This window comes from Ambystoma mexicanum, chromosome 10 (assembly GCF_040938575.1).
Source record: "Ambystoma mexicanum isolate Mex_15411 chromosome 10, UKY_AmexF1_1, whole genome shotgun sequence".
NCBI classification, from domain to species: Eukaryota; Metazoa; Chordata; class Amphibia; order Caudata; family Ambystomatidae; genus Ambystoma; species Ambystoma mexicanum.
In genome coordinates, this window is record NC_090932.1 from 1,135,862,865 (window position 1) to 1,135,888,569 (window position 25,705).

Genomic DNA, 25,705 nt, shown 5'->3' on the forward strand with positions numbered 1-25,705 from the left:
ACTCATTGGCTGAGGGGCTGCCACACACCCTGCCGGGGACAAAGGCCGGAGAATCCCGACAGAGGGATTCCCGGCCTGGTAATGACTCGACGAGGGCCAATCAGAATGGCTCTTTCATTCTGATTGCGTCCTCGCTGCTTACTAATAATTGTTATCGGCTGGCTGAAGGTGTGTTAGGGCTGGGGCCCATTTCAACATGATGTTGGGGGTGTGGCGGTGGCGCGGTGTTTCAGCTGGGATAAACATTTAGAGGCACCCATAGGCTTTTTAAAAGATAATGAAGTAAACAAAAGTAGCGAGGCAGCCAGCAGGGGGCTGAAACACTTAGTGCCAGGTGAAAGGCTATTCATCGCTCTTGTACAGGAATGGCCTAAGGCTGAGGAAACCTAAATGAAAATGCAACGGAGTGATAAGAAAGTTGCAGCGGAGGTGGCAGCCCTCAGGACTCCAGAAAAGGCAGCCTGCAACCTGCGCGCTGCTGTGGGCCATAAGACTGCCAAAGACAGACAGCTCCTCTGCCCCCACCCCACGCCCTCAACAGTCCTGCAGCCCTTTTCATTAGAAAAACAGAAAAGGTCCTAACACCGTCCCTCCGTGTTAGTATTACCCAGGTTGATGGCATCTGATATATCAGCCTCGGAAGGATCAAGGGTTGAGTTGCCCTGCTAGCATTATAACTTGGAAACTACAGGTTGCCCCGTGTCTAAAGGGAGTGCTTAACCAATTGAGCTATTCCCCTGTCATATAATTGGTATGTAAAATCTTATGGGGGAAGCAACATTTCGATACCCACAGACTTTGCATGATGTTGAGCAGGTGCTTTATGTTTCAATCAGGTGTGGCGTCTTTCAATAAAGAGCTTGTGTGTGGGCGGGTTGTATTTTGAGTGTTGTGTGTAGAGAACACCTTTGGATTGGCACCAGACACAGACACAGGATATGGAGACAGGAGTTGAAACTCCTGTATCGGTAGGGTGACGAGACGTCCTGGTTTTCCCGGGACAGTCTGGGGAAATCGCCCTCCGTCCTGGGGTCTTTTTAATTTTACAAACCGCGTCCCGAGTTTTGCAAGGGTGGGTGACTACGGTCCCAGTTTTTGCCGTGTCCTGATTTTGAAATCCCGAAATCGGGTCCTGGTGCGACTCTTCCTACACGAATGGGTGCGTGAAATGCCTTTCATTTCCTCCCCCCTCCCCGGTGCTCTCCTCCAATGAGCAGAGCATGCCTGTGAGCACACCCCCTCCCCGCACCCCGCAACAGGCCAGCAACATAGAAGTAGGACTACTGTTTTATTTGTATTTATTTTAGTACTACTTCTATGCCGATGGCATCTCCCTTTTTAAAAAAATAATCTGGTCACCCCATGCATCGGTCGCCTGCTCCACAGCAGGGCAAGACCTTTATTGGGGGTCTGTAAACCTGCCTTGATATGTGTTGGTGGTCCAGTTACCTGGTGAGTACCGCCGAGGGACAAAGACTTGCAGTGCTCAATCTTGGGGATTTGCGTAAGAGTAAAGAGCATTATGGGAACATAAAAATGTCCACAATTTTAAATTTTAAACATTTTTTCAGAGAAGTTCCCAAATATATTCTGCACTCCAGTCGCCCATTTTGAAGTACCAGGAACATTCACACCGAAATATGTGACTTATGATGAGCAGATAAACCAGCAGAGAGCCGCAGTAGGGCTCTGCCCAGCACTTATCAGAAGAAAAATACCTATTGAAGTACCAATAACCAGACAACCATGGACAGTAAGGTATCCATTAACAAAACCCTACCAGCAAATGAAACGAAATGAAGATTGCTTAAGTACTATACAGGAAGAAACCAAAAAAATCCTTAATGGAAGACGAATGGTGATGTCACGAGGGTCTGGACTGATGCACCCGTAGATGATATGATGACCCAAGGATAACACAAAGAGACAAAATGCCATGATTAAAGATATCGTGAAACTGAAAGAAGAGAATGTTGATAAAAGGCAAAGAAGCTTAAACTGTAAGCAGGATGAAGGTATTCAACCAGCTAACGCCTGTACATATACTTGTAACTGCAAGAAAGCTAAGAAAACAGTGCGGCTTGCTATGCTAAGTAGAAGAATAGAGCGGCAAGCACCATTATACACAATCTACCTCAAAACGAAGCATGTTATATAAGTGCGAGTCCACTTTGCATGAAAAGCAGAACCTAACCAGGTTATTATAGGCCAAACGCAAGGAGTTTCATATTCTAGTAACATGAGGAAAAAGGCTGAATCGAAACTCGGCAGCCAAGGTCATATCAATAGAATCTCTGAACAGTAGCTACTTTTAATTGAAGCTAAGAACAGAATGTCCTGCCACTTAAGGAATGAGATAAGAAGGCGAAGGCAGGTGGCAGGGTGAAACGAAAATCAAATGCACAAATTGAAAGAAATGAGGTAAATCCATGGTGTGCTAGCACGTGACCAGGCGAGCGAGAAGAGGCACATTTTCACACCTATGCTTGGCATCTGCCCAGATAGAGATATCAAAACTTTTTCGAGACAAGAAGATGCAGTTTCGAGGCCAACCACAGTAAACTAATTGCCTCATAATGCATAAAGTGATGATTGATTGAAGGAAGGCATGGTGAATTGGGGGGACACCCTGCACCTGGTTAACCATTCTGTGTGCTGCTAAGCAAAGTGGAGATTTCTGCATGGGGTTGATGCCAACCCAATCACAATGGACCAAGTAATCTAGCGTTCTATGGTTAGTAGAACCAATGAGACGTCGTACATTTAGTGACGTCTACAGTAGTCATTTTTGAAGGAAGGGCTTAGAAGCCCACCTGACAGTGTTTACCCAATCCCCTCACTCTGTTACCAGAGACAGATATAGCACCTATATTAAAGTTACCTTTTCCCAACCAATAGAATTGCATGTTAACTTTTGAGTGTTACACGTCAGATTATGACGCGTTTTAGTATCAAAATTATGTTTTGTATGAAGTTAGAGTGAGTTGAAGCGAGATGGGCTATCACATCACTGTTGATTTCCCATGTTTCCCCGTTTTTTGTACTTGTCATTAAACAGACTCCCCTTTGCCAAACCATTGTTTTGTCCTTATCGATTGGTGTTGGAGTAAGAAAACCGGCACCCCCACCCATCTCAAGGTGCAGCTATCTCGTCTTAAAGTACTGCAGAGCAAACCCGACTCTATGGGGCGGCCGCGGGTCTCTCAAGTACACTTGGTAGCAAGATCGGATAGTTTATCGACTATCCATTATTGATTAAAATAAGACACCTATTGACCGTCAACATAAAGTAACTCTAGGTTTTCGGCAATTTCACGAGTCCTTTGCCATTCGGCTGATTAGACCGTGAAGCTCCCCATAGACAATGGTAGTGTAAACAAGAGACTGCAGTCAGGACCTGAAGGGACCTGTTTTCCCCCACATCCCTTCCCATTCCTACGGGCAGCTGATCAGGCGAAAAGCTGAAGAAGGCGGTAACAAAGGCAGTGATCCCGAGGGTCCAGAGAGGAACGACGCGAATGGTGAGTGAAGAAAAAATGGAGTGCTCTCGCAAACAGTGCATGCCTTAGAAAAAAGTAAAGGAAAAAAGGTAACGGAGGGAGGAGGGAAAACAAATAGTTAGAAGTAGAGAAAACTGTATAATAAATAAAGGTTACCTGGGAAGACACCCGAGAAGGGAGAGGTTACCGGGGTAGATACTCGAGAAGAGAGAGGTTACCGGGGCAGACACCCGAGAAGTGAGAGGATTCGCCTTATTCCTATGCTTTAAATATAACGGCTAGAAGAAACGTGTACCCAGAGTCCCACATAATGGGGAACGACTAGGCTACCACAACGTTTAAAGACGTCATGACAGGGGTATGTTTACACTCCATGAAGGGGTGATGATTAGAGGTAGAGATATCTGTGTCTAGCTGGTGTCCGTCTAGTCTGTCAAGTGTCTGTCTAACATGTTTTGTTGTGACATCATATGTAAAATATTTTTTTGTGAGAACTTATTCAAAAAGTTTGCGATTTGATAGCTGAGACAGAATCACACATGAATTGATGTTTTCTGAACAAATCGGTGATATAAAACTTTTGTTGAAAGTTTGGATTGGAGCTTGCAGTGTTTGGTGCTCGCTCATATTGTTAGAAGCTTTTTAAACCACACAAAAGCATTGACGAGTGTTATATAAGAGGGAAGGGAACAGATTTAAGCTTGGAAGACATAACTCCATTAGCAAACTTATGCAAGCAATTGCCAAAACATGCACTCAAGCTAAAGAAATATAGCACTGAGTGGGTTAAAGTTACTGCCCACAAGATGTTTTTGCTTAATGCAGATTGGATGCTTAATGTATGCTCAGAGAGGGTGAGACACTTACTGCGCCACCTGCCCCGCTTGAAATGAAAATTGAAGGAAGTAAGGACGAGGGATTATACCCGTTGAGGGAACTTAAAGCTGCCACGGGGTACAGCAACCCCGCATATGAGTCACCTACACATGGTAGTGATGAAAATCAAGGGAAAGATAAGGACAAGAACTTTATTTCTGCAGTCCCAAGGGACAAGGGGAGGCGCAATGATGAAAGGAAAGATCGAGCACAGACAAGTGCATCTCTACAAGGAGAGAGAAGGGAAGAGATGGAAAGGGAGCAAAGACAGGACTGATGAGATAGCATTCGCAAAAGACGAATGGATGGGGGGACAAATTCTATTGAAACTCAATGGGAAAGGCATTGATGACGCAATGAAAAAGGAGAGGTTAGATGAGACACAGAGGAAGGAGAAAGAGAAGGAGTTAAGAGACAAAAGGATAAAAAGGAAAGACAGACCAGGGCGAGAACAGCTATATCGCGAGGAGCATGAAAAACAGCTCGATCGCAACCCAAGAGCAGCCTACGATCAAGACAGACAGAAACAGCAAAGGTTAGAAGAAGAGCAGAGGATACGTGAGAAAAGAATAAGAAGATGAAGAGATGAGGAAATACGGAGGGCAGATGAATGTAGAAATGAAAAGAGAAAGGAAGAAGATAGGGTTAGAGAAGAGGTGAGGAAGCGCAAAGAATTTGATGACGATATCGAACGTAAGCGAAGACAGAGAGTACGTGATCTTGAATATTTGGAGAGGGAAGTTAAAAAACTGATCCAGTTGTAGACATTGAAGAAATCTTTCCTGCGTACGATTCCGTACCAGGTACGTCTAGGGCTAATAGTGAAGATGACTTCGCCACCAGAAACATTAGAAAAATGATCGATAAAATATATGATGAAATGGGGCTAGAACAAATACCCCAAGGGGAGGGGGAAGACGAGCGCCTGGAGAGCACTCAGCTGTACGGCACTGAGGATGTCTCCAGAAGTAGTGGAAATAGAGACTTATCCCTGGATAGGCTAGAAATAAGTAGGAACAAAGAGGATACGTGAAGTTGTGTGAATTGGGGAGAAACAATGCCCGACTCCAAAAGGGAGGAGCGCAAGGAGAATGAGGAAGAGGAACAAAGCGAAAGACGACTCCCAAGGGAAAAAGGGATACAATGGTCAGACACTAGCAAGTCTGCACCGAGGGCATCAGAGTCAGCCAGGCAGTCTGGCTGACATGAAGGAGTATCTCATGGTCAGAGGGGGGTGTCTTCATCGCCCTATGTAGACAGACTAAGGACATTGCCAGGTAGACGGTGATGCAGGAATATTACCCCTGCATTAGACAGAAGAACAATGAGAGAAGAAAAAGAGGGCTATGCATTCCAATTTCCACTACAAGAGAAGGGGGAGTAAGACCATAATATATTCCATGGCCACACATGGATCGAGAAAACTTGAAAAAAAGCTTCCAATGCTGACATCGGGAGCCGGAAAGTGAATACATGAGTTAGAAAAAATGACAGGAGGAAACACGTTAGCTATAGGGGACATTAAGGGTCTCCTAATTGCCATACTTGGAGAGAGAGCACACGATGTGTGGGCACGAGCAGGCTACCCTGGGATAACCACAATTAATACCGTGCATCACAGAGTGCCATTTAACAATTGTAGAGCAGCAGTATGGAAAGGGCTACGAGTACTTTACCAAGATACTTCTGATATGGGAGTTATAATGACTCGAAAAATGAAGGATTCTGTGGATCCGGTAATTTATATACAGAATTTCTAAGACGCGTGGGTACTCGAAACACATGAATCTTGGACGAAATCAATACCTGTGTTTTATCATATATTGTGCCAAGGCTTGCCAGAACCAGTGCAGAGACAACTGAAGGAGTTGAGGCTAAACCTTGGGCTGAAATACAGTTAACTATCGCACATTATTGTAGACTGCTGCAGGAAAAGAATCGCAAAAAGGAAGCAACTCGAAAGGGTGAGGAAGCAAAATTGGTGCAGAAGAAACTATCAAAGTATGCTCTTGAAGGAGCCATGCTAACTAGCGCAGCTGAACAAAGCATGCAGCAGGTGGCTAGTCCACAACAGAATAATCAGGATAACGTAGGGTTTTACCCACGGGGAAGAGGATTTAGGGGAGGAGGATGGTAGAGCAATCAGGGAGGCTTCCAAAATAATCAAGGAAGCTTTCAAAACGTGCAAAATGGAAACCCAGATATGTCGAATGGGCAAGTAATCCGACCACCACCAGTATGTTGGCTAAGTGGAATGACAGGGCACTTGGCGCGGACATGCAGAAATCAAGGCATGATGCAGAACGGCCAAGGAATGGGAGCAGGCACGGCGAATCCACCTGCAGTTTTACAACAGAGCGTTGCACAGAATCACACGGTGCAACAACAAGTGCCAGGAGCGCAACAAGGAGTGCAACCTCAGAGCATGGGCAGTTTTCCACAAAGACAAACCCAACAGGCGCCGTTGCAAGTGTCACACACAATGAGCACAGGGCAGACTTAGAACCCTGGAAGGGGAAGTAACAATGGGAATGGAGAAAATCCACAAGTGCAAAGTGGGCCAAACATGTATATGAACTAGGACAGTTCACTGGGAACCCTGATGTGCTCTATCCTATCAGTGACACCAGACCCTCTCAGGGAACTTAGGGTGGATGTCGTTATAGGTGGTAAAGAATATTCCTTCCTAGTGGACACGGGTGCAACATGCTCGTGCATACGTGAAGGCAAGTTTTCCTTGTCCGGCGAGGCCATAGATACTCAGAGTTTTACAGGAGCTCACAGTCGAGTTCCCTTTACAAACGCACTCCCAGTCTCCATAGGAGTGTGCGAAATGAATGTATCTTTATAGTATTCACGCCAGACCCCAGTAAACATTTTGGGTCGAGACTTAATGACAAAGTTGAACATGACAATTTCGTTCACGGAGGAGGGCATAGTATGCTCCACTCCAGGAATGCACTACCCAAATGTATGTGAAATGATTAGAACATACTCAGGACACATAGCCATGAGGGCTATACCATTAGAGCCAGAAATGTTCGCATATGGCATGCATGTGCTTATGGTGGGATTGCCAGGCCTTGCAGACAAAATTATGAGAACCCCTGATGAGTTCTTATTCAGACCAAGAATACCGATGCCTGAGGAGGAGGGACAAGTATTTCCCTTGATGATACATGCAGCTGCAGTGCGAGGGAAAGTGGTATTGGTTGACGGTTACAATGATGAAGGCAGACAATGGTGCGCGATTATCGCCATCGAAGAAGGATACCGTTTGACTGATGTCACCGATGATGAGCTGTTTGAAGAACAAGCAGAAATGGGAGAGACAATGGTAGAGGTAAGCCTCACCTTTCTGGTAAAGATGATTAAAAAAGAGGTACCTCAGAAAATGATGTTGGTACTAAAACATCCTGAATATTTTGATGACAATATAGAAAAAATGCCTGACTCAGTGTGGACTACTGGACCCTATGACGTAGGCCTCTTGAAGGGGGTGGAGAAATAAGGATTAAATTGAAACCAGGAGCAATTCTACCAAGAGCCCGACAATTTCCCATGTCCAGAGAGGCAGATGAAGGGATTTCTAAGACAATTCTGCCATGATGGGCCAGGGCATCTTAGTGAGTCAGAGTCACCATGTAATACGTCAGTGTATCCTGTCAAAAAATCAAAGGGAGGGTCTTGGCGTTTAATTCAGGATTTACGCCCAATAAATGATATTGTTGGGGCCGAGTTCCCTTTAGTCCCTAACCCGTCTACAATTCTATGTAATATACCCATTGAGGCAAAATATTTCAAAGTGATTGGGCCTCATTCCGAGCATGGCGGTAAGGGATAGCGGCCACCGCTAACGAGAGCGGTGGCGGTAATCCCTTACCGCCATACTCCGAGTTCCCTTAGCGCCATGGTGCTTTTAACACCTGCTTTTAGCAGGCGTTAAATACCATGGCGCTAAGGGACCTTGATGTTAATTACGCCACCGTAATTTACGGTGGCGTAATTGACGCCTTCCCCACTCCCATTATGCCCTATGGGGCAAGAATGGGAATGGGGAAGGGTAAATGGGGATTGGGGAATTACCGCCCCGCCAACCTTGGAATGGGGCGGTAATTCCGCCAACCACCAAGGCGCTGCCGGTCCGGGTACGGCGTCAACCAAGGCGTTAATAGCGCCATTGGTTAGCGCCGTACTCGGAATGAGGCCCATTGACTTGAAAAATGCATTTTTCTCAATCCCATTGCACCGTGACTCACAAGATCTGACGTCATTCACATTCAGACAAATGCATCTGAAGCGCACGAGGCTGCCACAGGGGTACTGTGAGTTTCTCCGTCTATTTTCAACAGAGTCCTGCAGATGGACTTAAGCAATATTGCATTAGAAAGTGTCATCCTGCAGTACGTGGATGACATGTTAATCTGCAGAACAACAGAAGAGCAATGCAGACACGATTCTGTTCAGCTATTGACTATACTGGCTGAGAAAGGATATAAAGTTGACAAGGAAAAGTTACAATATTGTCAACAAGAAGTGCTGTACATAGGACAGCTGATCTCACATGAAGGAAAGAAAGTGAGCCCAGAAAAAGCTGAAGCCACATTGAACATGGCCAAGCCACACACGATAAAGCAAATGCAGAGCTTTCTAGACCTGTGCAACTATATTAGGGCATGGGTTTTCGATTACAGCTCTTATACTAAGCCTTTACTTCAGGCCCTAAAGAAGGCCCAAGTGATAAAAGAAAAGATTGAATGGTCTGAAGCCATGGAGAAAGGGTTTGCTGAACACAAGAGAATGATTTGTACAGCTCCAGTTCTCGGAATTCCCAACTATGCAGAGGAATTTGACCTGTTTCCACACACAAATGGCAGCGTCATGATGGCAGTGCTCGCTCAAAGAACCTCCATGGGGTACAAGCCCCTAGCATACTACAGTGGGAATCTGGACCCAGTAATGAGAGACACCTTCCCATGCGAACAAAGGTTAGATGCTGCAGCGTTTGCCATAGAGAAGGCTACAACCATTGTGATGGGATGCTCCATAACGTTGTATGTCAAGCACTCATTATTTGCCATTCTAGAGAAATCAAAGGGCACATTGACATCTCAGAATGCTTCAGCTTATGAAGTGATCATATCAAACCCATCGGTTAAAATAGTCTGATGTAAGATAGTAAACACAGATATCTTCATCGCAGAGCCAGTCACTAAGGGAGAGCCGATACATGACTGTGCGAATTATGAAGAGTTCTATGATGAAATCCCCAGGATGAAAGAAAATGCCTTGGCAGGAAGAGTGATCGTCTTCATTGACGGGTCTTCGAGAATCCATCAAAATGACGGGCAAAGATATACAGGAGTTGCTGTGATGAAACACACAGCAAATGGAGAATTTCAAGTGCTTCTTAGTGCACGAATACCATCTCATTATTCAGCACAGGCTGCAGAATTATTGGCGCTGATACTCACCATTGAGAATCACGCAAACCAGGAATTAACGGTGTACAGTGACTCCGCCTATGTGACGTCAACAGTGCATGCAGGCTTAGCGCGCTGGAAAAGGAGGGGCTACCTCCGAGCGGACAGCACACCAGTGCAGCACGCAGCCTTATTGGACATGCTGATTAAGGCACTACAGCTCCCAGTGGGCATAGCAGTCATGAAATGCGCTGCCCACACCAAGGGGACAGATTTTGTCTCACACGGGAACCAAGCAGCAGTCACAGAAGCCAGCGTATGGCATCCAAAAGTGAGACGATTATGGAAGTAGAAGTTGAAGTGGCATGCACTAATGAAAGGATGATGGTTGCACGAACAACATCTGAAGCCTATAACGATCTTGGGCACACACAATTAATGGAGATCCAAGGGGAGATACCACAGGAAGAGAAAAACTTGTGGAAACATTGAGGATGTTCTTTAAACCCCTCTGACAGCTTGTGGAGACAAGACAGCACTGGTAAACCAGTAATGCCTGTAGCCCTATTAAAAATAGCGCTGGAGCAGTTACATTACCCAGCGCATATGACAAAAGAGAATCTACCAGCAACGCTCGCGGAAGACTGGTTCATACCGAATTTAGCTGAGCATGTTGCATTCTTTATGGTGAACTGCATAATCTGGCAGCAATTCACCGCTGGGCACACACTAAAGGTTATGAGAGGAGTCATCCCCAGGCCAAATGGGCGTTTTCAGCACTTGCATGATGATTACGTCGACATGATTCAAGTATGCAACGGGCACAGATACTTAATTGTTGTGATGTGTCCATTCTCTAGATGAATAGAGGCAGGTCCATGTACACACCCAGACTCTACATGTGCAGCCACATTTTTTGTGAGGGAAGTGTTCCCCAGATGGGGGGTGTGTGAAGTCATGAGATCAGATAATGGCCCTCATTTTGTTAATGGAGTGTTCGAGCAGATTTGCGTGCTGCTTGGTATAAAGCACAGGTTCTCGTCGGCGTATCATCCACAAGGTAATGGAATCTGTGAGAAGCTCAACGGCTTGTTGAAGGAGAGAATAGCCAGGTTGAAGCTTACTCTAAAGAGGGGATGGTTGCACTGCCTTCCACTGGCACTGTACGCTCTTCGAAACCAACCTGGCTCCGACAATCATTTTACACCACACGAGATAGCCACAGGAAGAAGAATGAGAACTCCCCTAAAACCCAGAGATAGAGCTAGATGTGATGCCCAGTCAACAGGAGAGGTTTTAGGGTCTGAAATGCAAAACTATCTGAACTATATGACATCTTGCCTTACTGTAATTTCAGACCAGCTGCAGCGACGACGAAAAGGGTGCAGCGCAGCACAGAACACAGAAGGAGACACTACACCAGACTCAGTTCAAGGTCTACGTGTTCCACTCGTCTTCCCTGGAGATGCAGTCTTGGTGAGAAACCATACAAGGAAAAGGTGGGATGAACCAAGATTCAACGGTCCTTTTATCATAGAGGACTGCACTCTGTCCGCTGTGAAGCTACAGGGCAGGAGAGCATGGATTGTTCTCGGTGATATGAAACCCTACATCGGAGAAGGCCCCCTGCCTACACCCCAATGAGAGGAATCAATGAGCAGCGGGGAAGAACCACAGCACGTGCAGACGAGATCCATGACGAGGAAGAAGGACGCATGACCAGGAAAGTAAAGAGGTTGTGGCTTCTTTTGGACATTCCTCTAAGCAAAAAGGGGTTAAGGACATAAAAAACGGACACTCTGTGCATCCTAGTTGCAGGGTGAAGAAGAACATTGCACGTGTAAGCCACAACATAGTCTGTTGATTTCGAACTTTGGACTGAGGCACGCTGAAGCCTTAATTAGAAACCTATGGCAAAATTTGATCGAGGTCACATAAATTGGAAGAAGATACAGTACCCTGATTCCTTCCACACTGAGACCCTATTTGGAACCACTTATGGTGTCCCACAATAGAGATATCACCAAAGACGTGGTCACCTATATCAACCTAGTTCTAAGATCATACCCGTCATTAGTAGGAAGGCTCACAAGTGTCACAGACTTTCTTCAAGATCCTGAAAACGAAAAAATAATAAGACAACTGCTTACTGTCATTGCCGAACAATTCATTATACTCCCTGAGTACAGGGATAAACAGGCAAATGTTCCAGACAAAGGAAAAAATAAATGAGTTTATTATCACAGTATTCCTTTGCATAATTGAAGACTGTCCAACCATTGTCGGAAAGATGACAGACACCTGTACATTTCTCCGAGACCCAGCAAACACTGAACATTTAAACCATCTTTTAGATAAGACCATCATTTTGGTCGCACTCCATGCAAATGGACAGTGCAGACATTGTTTACATCAAGGAAAAAACATATGATCCTGAATCCCAAAGAAGAGAGAAAAGATGTCCCTGTCACCAGAAGACAGCAGGTTGCCATACAATGTCTTCTTTCACCTAATCGAGAACTTTCCAGAGCTAGTGGGAAGACCAATCAATGTTGATGTACTTACATTTCTCGGAGATCCAGTGAAGTGTTCTCAGCTGAACATGCTCTTACATGGTATTATAGCTCTAATCAAAACTCCATCAAATCCTTAGGAGGAGATTGTGAAAATCTCTGCCGAGGGACAGATCGAGGAAGCAGAGTCGAGAGCTCCATTTGTTATTTTTCCCTATTTCATACTGTCTAATGTCCAGCATGTCCTCAGGACTGAAGCAGATTCGGGGGGTGGAATGGGAGCTCACCTACTTTGAACATGCACAGTAAAGGGACATACTGAAGTATTACTTAATTTGATTTCATTTCCATAGTTTAGCAAAAGAACTGTATCCTGAAATAAGAGACAATTGTCACTTGCAAGAAGGGGGAGGGGAACACCTTTTGAGCACCAGACACTCATAAACTCAGAACTTGAAAGACGATATTAGATAAGGAAATAATAACATCAACCTTTGGCTAATGATCGAGATGGGGGTCCAGAGCAGCAACCTGGTCCTCCCACAAGAAGAGAGGCATCCCTGCTTCTCTGGAAGAAAATGCTGCCACCTGACATACAAGACTATCATGTACCTATGTATCATGTTCATCATTATTTTACTGTCATTAACAATTAGAACTGCATTCTATATTGGTGCACAAAGCGTTCCAATTTCAGTACACCCATCAGATGATGTACGCATGAAACCCACAAAAGCACTCAGACCTTAAATAGTCATTCCAGTCCCTAGAAGATCTGATGGTGGAGTGAATGAACTTGCAATGGATGTAATTAGCAACGATACACCCACACTTGTGGTAACGAATGAGCAGGAAAGCCGGAGACAGGGTCGGCATGAAATGAATGAAGAAAAATGACTGACAACTACATGCACACAAACACTGAATGTACACGAAACAGGCCTAGCATCAATGACTGCAGAACCACAAACAAAAGCAGCAGAAAGGAAGAGACTGCCTGCCATAAGAAATGTCACAGAAGCTGTCATGAGAAAACAAGAAGAGTTAAAAGAAAAGCCTACAGAAGCAGTCATATCAGAAACCCTTAAGAAAGCGGCCTCAGAAAAACTCTCTGCAAGGACACAAATGTTAGTGGACTTAATATTCCCGTACATAGCCAGAGTAAGGAAACTGCATGAGGAATGGAAAAACAAAACCGCAGAGACTGCAGTACCCAGCATATACTTTCCAACACAAGGGACAAGTACCAGTTCCACTGTACAGCCATATACCGGACCAGTGCCAGGGTGGTGGGTATGGGCACTTCCATCAGCAGGAAAAAGATGTATGAAAAAAAAGATAGAGCTGCCAGACTCCTGTCCACTCAAATGGCGCAGATGAGAAGGCCTGCACCATGGACCAGGATACCTGAGAACCCTCCAGCAAGAAAAAGCCACACAGATGCATTCAGAGATGTAGTAATAGCAAACAACATGAAAACCTTAAGAATCAAGAGAAGCATGCATGAAGATGACAATGAACCGAACGATTACCTGGATAGCACAGCACACCTAGGAAACAACATTTGGTACCAGCACATGAAGGAAGTTGGAAGACGAAATTCCGAAGGGGAATGCTTCGTCTGCGCACTCCTAGCGTACAGCATGGGGAAATCCAAGATCTTCGTGGCTGTATAAATTCATGTCCAGATAGTAGCCATGTGCAAAACTAGAGGCCAGTTTATGGGAAGTGAAGCTTCCCTAATATGGGCAACAGAAACAGCTTATCCCGATGAAGATGATTATGTTCAAGACATTGGGCCTCATTACGAGTAGCGCAGTAAAAGCGGGCTTATTACTGGCATGGAGGTACGAGCGGGTCTGTGCTCATATGACGCCGCTAATAGCAGGTGATTACGAGTGTGCGAGTACGCCCGAACCCCCATGCCAGTAATGGCCATACCGGCATGCCGCTAAAGGCCCTCAAACCCCCTTATAGCGCCATCACGGCACCCGCTGATACCGCCACCGCCTAGAGGAACCCTTTAATCCCGACCCGGTAATAACAACATGCTAATACCGGGCTCGTAATACCAGACCCGGAAGTAACATCATCGCGTCTGAACAGGAAATGCGCCGGCGGCCACCTTTAAAAACACAATCCATTGCAATCCTCCCAAACCACCAGTTGTTTCCAGGAGAGCTCAGTGGCAATACTTTAATTATGTCTAAGGCAACCCGGAAGACCAGCCCCCACCTGCAGAAACAGCGCTTTTCAGATGCTGAATTAAACATGCTTGCGGACACCCTTGCCGCACATGCTGATGTCATCAAATCACAGAAACTGAAGTGTGAGGTGCAGCAGCGGAAGAAGGACATCTGGCAGGAGGTAGTCGCAAGGTCTCTGCTGTTGGAACCACCCCACAGAGTGTCAAGGATTGCAGGAAGAGGTGGGATGACCTCCGCCTCAGGGTCTGTAACATTCTTGCAAGCAACAGGAGGGAGGCCATGGCCACAAGCGGGGGTCCCCACTCTCCTGCCAAAGTGACCACCTGGGAGGAGACGGTGAGCACCTTCATAAATCCGGAGTCCATCGAGGGATTTGGGGAGATGGAGATGGGTGTGGCAACATCACCAGAAAGAGGTGAGTGACCCTGCAGAACCCTGTAGGGGAAACCATGACGTAGCACAAGTGATGTGGAAGAGAGTCTAGGCAAGGCAATGCATGTCCCAACACCCACATGAACATATCCAAGTCCAGATGGAGGGCCAAACCCTGCCAGACATAAATGCATGCAGAGTGCCAATCCCATAACCAACACACAGCCAACACACATGGACCGTGCCCATGCAATACACACAAACCCCAATACAACGGCATGCCACCTGCCATGCAGCAAATGCCAAAATGCCCCCTCAGACTAACCTGTGTCACACACCTGTAAGACATGAATGCATGATTAATGAAATACTGCACAGCACCATAGTATGCATCTGGCATGTAACACCATCACTGATGCTCTGCATCTCTTCTACCTCCCCCAGGCACCGATGGAGAAGATGCCAGCCAGGACACCACCACGAGGGCATCCACGTCCCGGCCACAGAAAAGGTCAACTGACACCACCACCTCTGGGGCAGCTTCGCAGCCCACACCTACAGCCAGTGCGCCTAACACTGTCGTCACCCAGCTGGCAACACCTACAGCCAGTGTGCCTGACACCATCGACACCCAGCTGCCCACACCGACACCAGTGGAAGGGGAGGCCCTAGAAGCACTGGCCACCATCGAAGATGACTTGGAGGACAATGTGGACCAGGAAGGAGTCACGGATGTGGCAGGTCCAGGCACTCCAAGCCCCTTGTCGACACCCCCGCCCCAAACTCAGCCCTCACCCACCTACAGCAGTGCTGATCCCTGCCTGCACGATTCCGACCTGAGCCCTTTCCCCGAGGACAGCACTGATTATGCAGGCCCCGTGACAGCACCACCCACCACTCCTGCTCCCACCAACAGCCTTGAGTCACAGCTGGCGAGGGTGGAGGCCCGACAGGAGTCGATGTTGGAGCTCCTGCGGCAATACATAGCGGATGGCTAGGACACCAGATGGGAGATAGCCACAGCCATAGAGGGGACCACAGCTGCCATTACAGCCAACACAGCCACAGTCAATGCCTTAGCAGTGCTGATGAGAGACTGTCTGGGGGCCATCACACAGGTACTGACATCAATCCTGCTGCACATGCAGCGGCCACGACTTGCAGCAGGTGTGGAAATGCCCACCGACTCCTCATCAGCCACCACACCTGCTTCCTCTGCCCCCACCAGCCCTGTGCGTCCTACGAGAAGGAGTGCGAGGCACACTGAAATACTGCCCCCACAAAGCAAGAAGTCCCGCAAATAGTGTGAGAGGACAATGTGAGTGCCTCACATGGTATTGGGGGTGAATGGGAGCATTTGGGGGAGTTAATTGGGGGGTTTGGGAGTTCACTGGGGGGGTAGTAGTTTACCGGGGGGTTTGGGAGTTCACTGGGGGGGGGGTTGTAGTTTACTGGGGGAGGTTTGGGAGTTCACTGAGGGTTTGGGGGCGGGTAGTTAAATTTTTGCAGTTTGAACCAATACACCCGTTGTGAGAAAAAACATTCAATTCCTGGACATTGTTCATTTCGTGTGTATCCATTTAATGTATGACGGTGTTTAGTGCCCAACTCCCAACATTCCCTGTGTGCATGTCCACATGGACTCAGTGTGTCACTGACACATGTCTATCATAGTCCCTGTGGTTCAGAAGTATTCGTGAATCAGTGATTGGCGCACTGCATGGCCATCCTGTGCATCACGTACTGGCAGGGGTGCTGCTTCACCTCTGTCTCCATCCTCATCATCCTCACCCGGTTAATACATGTCAATGTCAGGTGGCAGTGGTACATTTCTCCGGTCACACATGTTGTGCAGCATGACACAGGCCATGGTGATCTTTGCCATCTTCTCAGGCCTATAAAGGAGTGCTCCACCAGACCTGCTTAGGCAGCGGAACTGCGCCTTCAACAGGCCAAAGGTCTGCTCATTCACAACACGGGTATGGGTGTGAACCCGATTGTACTCCTCTTCATGGCTGTTCTGCGGGTTCCGCACAGGGGTAAGTAGCCACAGCCTCAAGGGAGGTCCTCCATCACCTGCAAGCAAATACAAATAGGTGTGTGTCACTCTGAGCTGCCACCTTCAGGAAGCACAGTCATGCCCGTAGCTATTTGGTGTGGACATGCACGTGTCCCTGTACGTATGCACAAATGTTATCTAGATGCATACTGTACTGCTGTGAGGTGTGGTAGTCTGGATGGCATCAATAGAAGATGCAGGGTGAAATAATGTATGCTTAGGCGGATGTACTGTGGTTGTATGACAATGTTTGGCCTCCAATTTATGCTGTGTATTCTACACTGTGCATGGTCACACTAGCCACATTGGCACAGTAGTGATCCTGTTCATTCATGCATTGCTTGACATTCACATGGTGGTTAGGTTGTGCGTCTCACATGTGGTCATTGATATGCGTTAATGGTCAGATGTGTGCCAATGATGTGTCATGTTGGAGTTGGGAGGTTCAGGTCAGGTGTCATTAGCTCTGCGTGCATTCTCCACTCACCGTCCATTCCCACCCAGGTGGGGTATGCACCCCCTTCAATCCCACCCAGGTGGGGTATGCATCCCCCATCCCACCCAGGTGGGGTATGCACCGCAACACATCCATACCCCGATGTACTGCCATGGCCCACTCAGGCAACTCACCAAGCAGCCAGGCATGTGGTCCAGCATGTCACTCCATGTGGCGGGGTAGTGTGGAGTTACACAGCACCATGGCATCATGTGTTGATCCGGGAAATCTCGCGCAGCAATGTGTGATGATCTTGCTGGAGTCACATACCGTCTGCACATTGGTGGAGTGGTATTGCTTGCGATTAAGGTACACCGCCTCTACGGCATGGGGGAATACCAATTCTACATGGGTGCAGTCCAGGGCACCAACACAATTGGGCATGCCTGCCAGTGCATGGAAGCCTACTTTGGTGTCTGCTATCTCCTGGGCAGTCCGTGGTAGGGCTATGTGGGTGCTAGGGTGCTTCAGGAGTTCATCCAGTACTTGGTTCAGCATGCATGAAAATAGTGGTTGCAAAATGCCATGCAGCTTGCCCACTGTCTGCTGGTAGGTGCCTGTGGCCAGGAAGTGGAGCACAGACACCACCTTTAGTAGTGGGGGGATGGCAGTGCATATTTCTATCAGGCTGATAATGTCATTGTGTATCATGTCCACTACTATGGTGGTGATGGTGTCCCGGTCCAACCGGTACAGGGTGTGGATCACCGGGAAGTACAGCGAAGTGCTGTTTGCTGGGAGGATACTCTGCTGGAGCTGAGTCTCGACTTCGCCGTGGTTGCCGAGGAGGATTTTTGCCTGGCGACGCGTCTGGAGGACGTCTTTGAACGGGGCACTCTTTGCCTGACTCGGAAGTGGAGACCAAGGTGACTTTTGCATGAACTTGTGTGCGTGAGCACCTGTTAGACCTTAGTGTCCTTTTCGCACATTGTGTTTACGTTGCAGACGTCTGCATTCTGCAGACGTAGAATGCTGTGCTGTGAAAGGTCACGCACACGCTAATGTTTTTGTAGTTTCTATCCATTGAATGGACCACTGCAACTGTTTACAACGCTGCTTATATTAGGGTGTTAACGTTGTAAGCAGCCCCTCCCCTTCATCTCCGTGACGTGGTCTAGGCTCCCATAAGACCCGGGGCACTAGCGCGCACCGGGAAGTACAGCAAAGTGCTGTTTGCTGTTCGCGGTGTGTGAGTGGGTGTGTGGTGCCGCATCTATCGGTGGGGCAGCTTGGCTTGTAAGTAGAGGGGCTCTGCCCTAGTGTAATTTAGGAAGCTTGTCTTTAGATTTGGCAAGTTAAGTGTTCTACCCTCATAGGGAGTGAGAGTCTTGACTTCAGCGTGGCCCACAAGATATTGTTGAATGTGTGTTAGGGGTTACTACACACGAATTATGGATTCCACATTGAGAAATGGGAAAAAGAGGAAGGAGTGCCATTCAAAATTTCTTCCCACGTTGGAATCCCCAAAAAACGCAAACAAAAAAAAAATATATATTAGTCCCGCTCCTTCGTTGAATGGGAAGACATCATTCTGGTCGATGTCTCTTCATTCGGACGAATTGAGGGACACTCTGGGAATGAACCTGGCACCTGAAAGCCACTTGGTGGCATCGGACATTAAAGAAGTCTGTTCCATAAAAGCAGCGAATGAAAACATCACTAATGATCCATTCGCGGATGATGAACACACAAGTGAAGTGCAAAAAATCATTGCTGACATCCATGGTAACAAATACTTGCCTATTTCGGATATTTCTATGCTGGCGCCGGTGATTATGTCCGACCTCGATAAAAGAGTTAGGCTTTCCTTGGGACCCTCAACACCGGTGTCCACTCACGGGCCATGGAGAGAGCATGTACACTTTCACAAACCTAGTGAGTTGCCTGTCGGACTAATTAGTCCCGACAGGGGAAACATTGCTAATCTTGTTAGCCAAACTTCTGTAACCAGCTCGCCAGCTAAGAACGTAGCAGACATTAGCAATATGCAGAAAAATACAATGGAACAGAGACCCTTTAACACGTCTATACCTATAGTTAACTTTTCAAATGTCCCCGATGTGCCCTTATCTCAAGACATAATTGATGAAGAAGGTATAAAGCAAAAATGTAATGACTTACCTATCTTCACGAGAGTCTTAAACTTGCTCGATCGCGGCCATGAATATTCACATCTCTTATTACAAGAGATGAAAAAGGAGCTTGCAAATAATAAGGCTCAACTCTCAAAAATTGAGTGTTATATGTTAGCACAAGAAACATGCCATGTATACCATTCAGAATGTCATAACAGAGCAGCCTCAATAGTAAAAAAGGATTTGCTCCATTCCACTCATCCTGTGAAAAACAAAAATGCTGCTTCTCAGACTTCAGATGATCAGTTTCTGTCCAATGGAATTCCGATAACTTCCACACAAATACTTCAGCGTAAAGATAACAGTGGAACCCAAAAAGCCAATATCGTAACTTGCGACAATATGGACTATTTGGAAATTGCAAAACTCCAACACGACAGACTCTGTCAAATCGAATCAATTCTGCTTCAAGCCAAAGCGAATGAGAAGCTAGAGAAAACGCTCTCGGAACATGGAGAAATTGCATTGAAGGTAAGCCTGCCTGTCAGCTCACCAGACAGTCCTTCGACTTTGATAAAGCTGATTGAAAAAGAAAATCTCAATGAAATTGCGCAGGGTCACAGCAATGCTCAAGAAAAACTCTATTTTGTATCTCGATGAGCCAAAAGAAATAATTTGAAAGCATTGAAAAGAAGACACAAAAATAAGGGGCACTCTGTAAGTGCTGAGAGAGACCAAAACAATAACATCTCCAGGGCCGGTAGAACAAAATCTGAATTTAAATGAATTAAATGACGAAAGTAAGACTGCACTGCAAATTAGACCTACAAAGGTTCAGGTAATTAGCTCGCCAGTAAAGCCTAACTCACCTAAAAAAAAAAGACTACGCTGAAGTCTCCTATTCAAAAGTGTGTAGTGGGAGAGAAATCAATGACAAAGGAAGCAGATCTACAGCCTATCAGTGAAAATATGATCCAATCACAGGTAACAGCGTTCTTTAAAAACATGTCTTCGAAAAAATCCGATAGCCTGTTGCGAAATGCCAAAAGCAAATGTAATAATGGCTGCACAGAATACTCAAAGTCAACGGTGATTGGCAAAGATTCTGAGAGAACGATCGCGCACGACTTTGACGTGAATGTAAAAGGCAACGCAACAGTGGAAGCAGCTATCAAAAATGGAGGAAACAAACTAGAGAGACAAATGCCACACGCCCAGAAGAATGATCACAAGCAATTGCAATTTATACCATGTGTCTCATCGCTCGAGGAAGTGAAGCATCCACTGCAAAAGCCATGCAACGTGAATAACAACCCGGAACCATGTACCCTCTTGATAGTTCAGTCGCAGGGGGATGGGGGTACCTTCAAAGGAGAAGATAAGGAGGAGACTGAAAACAAAACACAAGAGCTATCTAGAGAAGAGCAAGTCTCTCAGATCATTTTGCAATTTCACAACATACCGGGAGAAATGCAAAATATCATCGGCTGGAGAAGTGATCCTAAGATTAACGGCATGGTCCGCATTAATCGATCATTTCTCATGAACTTACTTCATAAAATTCCATCTTTAAGAAGTGTAGTGACAAATGATATAGAATGGATTCGTCTACCTGCATCGAATAACAACAGAATGTTATCAAATATGATATCACCAATTATTGCCAAACTGATCTGGGAGCATCGCAGCGACCTAGTGTTTCTAGGGCTAGAAATGGTGGGGTTTGATCACATAAAAACAGCTATGGAGTTCATGGAATTCCAACACCCACCACCGGTAGTGGCCTCTGAACCTAACGCCTCCAACCCGGGACAAAAGAATTCCCAAAATGTCATGATGGAACAGCTCACCGCCCTCACAAATGCCCTTAACGGGCTGAAATGGCTAGAACCTTTGGTGAAAACAGTTGTTAATACAATTTCACCTGTAAATACGTCATAAAATGATGAGTTAGTCATCATGTCATGGAATTGTTGTGGCATAGGTAAGCTTTTAAAATGGAGAGAAAATCTCCATTTAGAGCAGGCTCCAAACATTCTCCTTGTGCAGGAAACTATGGCGCTTAATAATGTGGAAATTGAGGGATTCACTGTATGTTCTCATCATGCAAAGAAAGGCACAGAAGGTAGACGCTCTGGGGGCCTGATGATTTTGATCGATACCACTTTACATTTTATTATTAATAACATATATCATACTGATCTATTTATTATATGCAATATTTGCTTGGATGTGAATCTACATGGTCGCCTACTCTTGATCTCTCTTTATTGGAATCCGTCGCAACTTAGCATAGAAGAAGCATGTGAGCTTTTTGGTGAGACTCTCACCGATGACATTTCTAAAGCACCTCTTGCGGAAATAGTTATTGGAGGAGACTTCAATGCAGTATGTGCTGCCTATAACAGTAATAGAAATGCTAACTCTCCTTACTTGTAGGGTTCTATTAGTAAAGGAGATACGTGGAACAAATTCTTTGAAGCTTGGAATATCTTTATAGTTTCAGTGTCAGCATCTCATGGAACATTTACGTGGAAAAGAGGTAATAGGCAGTCATGGATTGATCACATGTTTGCATCTAAAGAGTTGTCGGGCAGACTTGCCCCAGTTAAATCCTCTAAAATTGTATTTGGGGATCATTCCATTGTTATATCATCCATAGCAAACTATTTTACACGCTGTTTACCCTCATCTCAATTGGCTCTCATTCAATGTGACAGACCAACGCTCTCTATTAATTGGTCTTTGAAAACATGTAGGATGCTAACGGCCCTGGTAAATAGAGACCTCTGGAAAACCTACAGTGGAAATAATATTGATAACTCAATAATTATAAATTGGAACTGTAGGATGATTGCTGCACATCTAGCAAAGTTGTGTACATCCGGAGTCACGAAGAATAGGAGGGAGGGAGAAGGTAGACCATTCTGTGCTGTCATTGCTGGTCTAAAAAGAAAGAAAACTCTAGATCTACGTAAAATAACAAAATCCAGGCTCGGCATGGCCCAGAGCGAATATCGCTTACAGAAAAAAAAAATAGTGTTGATTTACAAAAATGCTCTTAAAGAGCTACGCATCTTAAAGAAAATTCAACAAAATCAAAGAATTGTTAATCTGTTATGTAACAGGAAAAACAAAGAAACCTCGAAAACGATAAGATCTCTCGAAAAAGAGGTGCCTCGAGATTTCGAATCTTGCATCGACAGCACAACATGGTATTCATTCTTTCTCGAAAAATTTGCGCTGCCTGTTGAATTCTTGGCGTATGAACACCCTCCTGACTCTCAGTTAATTCCAGATTGCTGTCCTTGGAACAGGAATGATAGATGTGCTGCAATTTATAGGCTCAAAAGCTCCAAATGTCTGGGGCCGGATGGCCTTCCACCATGCTTAATTAAGGATGATCCACTGTTTTGGTCTGCTATGTTTCACAGTGTCTATCAAGAGATATTTCGCTCTAAAGAAATTCCATGTTCTTGGCTCACGTCAATCATCATCCCTATTCATAAAAAATGCAGAATCTTGGATCCCAATAACTTCAGACCAATAGCAATTATTGACGTGGCAGCCAAAATCTTTGCTGCACTAATTCTTCAACAGCTTGAAAGCTTTGCTGCAAGCACTAATATTCTGTCTTCCTCTCAAGTTGGTTTCCGTAAAGGGATGGGAACGCCATTTAATGCAAGCATCTTGGCCCATATTATTGCTCACGCTACAAGCTCTTATAGTACACCTATCTTTGTGGCGTCCTTAGATCTAAAAGCAGCGTTTGACTGCGTGGTTAGAGGGAAGTTATGGGAAAAACCTCAAAGAGCTAAAATACTACAATATCTCATTATACTGATAGAAATGCTACTCTACCAAACAAACTTTAAAGTAAGAATAGATTGGTTGGGCTCTCTTACTCAGGCAATACCTTCTTGCATAGGGGTGACACAAGGCTGTAATCTCGCAGCGATTCTTTTCAAAATATATCTTGCAGGAATCGATGAGATTTGGGACAAGGAGAAATCATTTCCGATTCGTATTGTATCGTTTTCCTTGTCATGGCTTGCATATGCGGACGACATTTTGCTCTTCGACCGCACACAGGCTGGGCTTCAACAAAAACTAGAAAGCTTTTTGGGTTATTGTGGAACTCATAATTTGTGGGTGAATCCCCAAAAATCTAACATAATTGTTTTTGCGAACAAAAAAAAAGTGCGTCATTTCACATGGAGACTTGATGATGCCCTGATTACGACAGCAATGGAACTTCCCTATCTCGGACTTATTCTAACAAAAAACATGTCTTTCAAAAGAATTAAGGAAGTGCTTACCATTAAGGCAACTACTTTGAAATGTCAAATGAAGGTGCTCCAATATAAGATCTGCAAATTCTCATTGATACCTCTGCTAGAATTTTATCTAAAAAAAGTAGAGGCAATATTGCTGTATGGTGTAGAGTTATATCTTTGCGATTTGGGCCCGATATTAGATCAATTGCAGGGGCAGAAGTGGAAATACACCCTTGGTCTACCCTCATCCATGCCAAACGCGATCGTTAGACATGAATTGGTATTGAACTCCTTATCCGCCAAATACAATTGGAGACTACTTGTGAACATTGCGAAAATTTTATATCCGCCAAGAAATTCATTATACATAGATTTACATACTATGACGTTGAATAATAATCCACTCTCCATATTGCAATTAAAAAAACGCATGTTAGGGATTATGGAAAAGATCAATCTACCATGTGAGGATCTTGAACTCTTTCAGCAAAAGATTAAAAAAAAATTGTTTCAATCTGATTGGGTGGACACTTGCACGAACATTGCTAGTTACTCTTCTTTTGCAGAATACTATAAGTTTGTGCACAAACAAGTACCACGAATGGCGTATTTAACTCTATGTCCTTGCCCCAAGATTCGTCAAACTTTTGTTTGATTTGTTTTTGAATCTGTTTAGATTTGATTTGTTACATACACAGGTTAGACAAAAGCATTGGTTTAAGCAAGCTGCAGATGATACTTGTGAAAGATGTCGCTTTTGCAAGCAAACAGTAGAGTCCCTTAAACATCTCTTCCTTTACTGCATTTATTTTGAAAATGCGCGCTGTAGAATGATAGAAGCGTTTGTAGATGCAAATACGATTGAAGGGAGGGAATGGATTTGGATTAAAAGCATGTGGGGTACGACAAACGCCTCGATAATTCAAACTACACGACTAGTAAAGACCATCGAATTTGAATTGACTCAATTCCACAGTCGAACACTTGATAGTTAAAAAAGTAATGCTAACGTATTGTTTCTCACACTTGTATGTAGATGTTCAGTCTTGGTTTAATGGACCATTGTTTTTAGTGAGTACGTTATTGTAGGTCTATGGAGCCTCTCTTTTATGACTTTTTGTAGCTGCATTGTCATGTTGATATGAAGCTTGTGTTGTTTGTAATAGGTGATTGTACTTGATTTTTCTTTTAATTTGTGAATTGTAACGTGTCAATATTACAAAGGATACGAGTGTAAACACGAAATATTTGTAGAGCTCTTGATGGGCCTCATTCCGAGTATGGCGGTAAGGGATAGCGGTCACTGGTAACGAGACCGGTGGCGGTGATCCCTTACCGCCATACTCCGAGTTCCCTTTGCGCCCTCGCCCTTAACGCCTGCTTTGTGCAGGTGTTAAAGTCGAGGGCGCAAAGGGGCCTCCAAGCCAATAACGGTGACCGTAATGAACGGTCACCGTTATTTGCATCTTCCCCATTCCCATTAAGCCCTATGGGGGCTCATTTGGGAATGGGGAAGAGCCTTGGTGAATGGGGAATTACCGCCCCGCCAACCTTGGAATGGGGCGGTAATTCCGCCATCCACCAAGGTGCTGCCGGTCCGGGTACGGCGTCAACCAAGGCGTTAATAGCGCCATTGGTTAGCGCCGTACTCGGAATGAGGCCCGATGTCTTTTGGATCTTGACTAAAAACAAATAAACAACTTTTAAATAAAAAAAAATATATAGAACAGGGTGTGGATCTGCCCAGGGGTTAGATTGAATGGACTGGGTCTGATGCGAGGGATTGGCGGCTGCCTATGAGGAACTACTGGCTGCACTGGTGGTAATTGCTTGGCCAGTCTCACCCTCCTTCTCCTCCTGCGTCTCCTCTGTGCTGCCTGTTGTTGCTGCTGTTGTTGCTGCAGTTG